Genomic DNA, 2,685 nt, shown 5'->3' with positions numbered 1-2,685 from the left:
AAGACAAAGTAAAGGAGAGCTAATAGCTTAATGTCATCTGCCTGCCTGTACATTTGCATAATGAAAAGTGAGAGGTAGTGTAGAGGAAAATTATATTTGCATTATGTCTTCACTACAGTTATTCTGTATGTTAACAATGACACTGTGATACAATCTGTGTCCTGTACATAGATTAATCTATTGCTTCGTATGCTCATGGAGAGGTGCATTACACTCAATCATATATGGTTCATCTCTGTGCTGTGTGCAAAGATTGTAGTCATTGTTTTACTCTGATTAAGGGTTGATTATCAGCTGGGCTATGCAGGCAAATGGACCCTTTGTGGTAATTTCATTCTATGCAAATTTGTTTGGTACACATCACAAACTGAACAGGTATGGGCCTTAAAGTAGTTCCTAAATTTTTACCAGATCACGAGGCCAGATATTCTAAATAGGCCTTGTGTCAAAATCTACTTATGGAGCACTGCTTTCATTCATTCAGCATTGCACTCCCATAAGGATTCGTAAGAGAAATAGGATGGTGAAAATGGAAGGAGAACCCAAGATGTCTCTACCTCTATGGGTCAAGCTCAAAAACACCAGTTGCTCCATTACCCATAACAGAACCAGTGACATTTTTCTAATAGACCCACCATGCCTGTAAATTCACTGACAAGTTAACTGACCTTTAATTGTAAAATAGGTGGAATTTCCCTTTTATATCTCAGTCAATATCACACACCCTGCACATTCCTAAATAAGGTTAAGTAATCAAATGATAAACTACTTTGGGGACAGGAGGTGGCCCACAACTTTATTTTGCCCTAGGGCCCCATTGTGGGTTACTCTGACCCGGACTGGTGTTCTCAGTGTTTAGTATTGTTGAAAAGTTCTCACCCTTTGTTGAGGTTGCGTATCTACTGTTTAGAGACAATCTTATATGGCTGGGTAGTAATTTGCTTGCCATAACTTATAATTAATCACTATATAAGTTACACCTCAGTGTAAACAATGTAAAGATACTGCTAGATACTATATTTTACAGTACAGTTGTAGACTCTCAGTTGCTTCCCAATGAATAAACTGCAGCCTGTACATTGATTGTCACTAATTTAAGAAGTGTCACATAACCGGTTGTCCAGAGATGACTTTCATCTTTATTGAATTCAGCACTTAAATATCTGCACAAGATTCAGCCTTATAATCAGTGACTGGGGCAGTAGTAATAATATAAAATCTATCTTTGATTGCCCTCACTCACATCAAACAAAAACACTTGACTTTGCTATTTATTTCTCATAAACTCAAGTTATTTATGACTGGAGAAGGCTGCTAGGGGCTGCCAAGTGAAGCAGCGGAAAGGATGCATATAAATAAAAAGTACTGGCATTTATGGTGCTGTGGAAGTCTGCCTCAGGTCCTTCTCATGTTGCTTCCACATACTGTGGAAACAAAAGCCAGAGGGTTGACAGCAGAATCAGTTTCAGAGTCACAAACAATCCACTAAAGTGACCCTGGATGAAAGCTCAAACTCTTCCTTGGTTCTTTTTATTTAAATTTTCATGTTAACAACTGGACAGTCAGGCTGCAGAGGATTTCATAAACTTAATTAAATTCTCTCTGAAGTATCAATGTGTCTTCACAGCAGTTTTATGAAGGATAGATTTTTTCCTGTCACGAGGCCAAAAGGCTTTAGAATTTATAGATCCTAATTTGATTTGAAAGCTGTGCACACAGTTGAACAGAGTTATGATGGCAGCCCAAACTGTAGCTGTGATTTTTTTATTCCTATTTAAGGAGATTAAATTGAATAAACTTTGAAAATCCTTACTATTCATAGTGGATGAGACTGCCACAGCAAATACTGCACATGGTGCTAATGTTCAGCCTTTCCTGTGAGGAAAAGAACATGCACATATAACTTCATAAAATACAGAAAATGCATTGTGTTTTGTAATATTATTCCAATTTTTACTTTTCAAAATTAGACAACATATTTGTATTTTCTTTTATATCAAAATACATAACAAAGGAACAGACAATGTGAAGGTACATCACACAATATTGAATGTTGGGATTGGGGTGCCATTTTGGAGATACACACTGTATTTAGCTGCATACATTCTTATTTTGGCTAAAACGTTGCTTAAATTGTTTAGATCTCACTTTACTGACTGTGATAATTTAGGATGGATAACCTTAAGTGACTGGAGTAAACCTTTAGTGGACCAATAAATCCCTTCTACAAGAGGGACAGACCAAAAAATTGCTCTGTACACTGATATGAGCTCTCAGTTCGGGAGCTAATGCTAGCTAGTACCTGTTGGCAGATAACACAAAACTTCAGATGAATCAATTTCTGTCCTGTCTGTGCTCAAACTGATTACTAAAGTGGAACGTTGGATGGTGTTGAAGCATCCACGTCTGTATGTAGCTCTGTGATAGTATTTATGTTCTTTAAATTAACTTAAACATAAGTGTAGTGCATGTATCAATGATGGATAATGAGTGTGATGCTCCAAATATGTCATGTTTACCCAAAATTCAACACAGTGCCATATCAACTTCACATTCTCTGCCTGTCCAGTTAACATGGAGCTATAGGGCCAGTTAGCAGCCAGTTAGCCTAGCTTAGTATAAATATTGTAAACTAAATAACTCATTAGGAAATACACTAGTCACAGCATGTGGGCTAAATCCTTG

This window comes from Monopterus albus, unplaced genomic scaffold (assembly GCF_001952655.1).
Source record: "Monopterus albus unplaced genomic scaffold, M_albus_1.0 scaffold2.1, whole genome shotgun sequence".
In the NCBI taxonomy this organism is placed as follows: Eukaryota; Metazoa; Chordata; class Actinopteri; order Synbranchiformes; family Synbranchidae; genus Monopterus; species Monopterus albus.
This window is presented reverse-complemented; position numbering follows the sequence as displayed.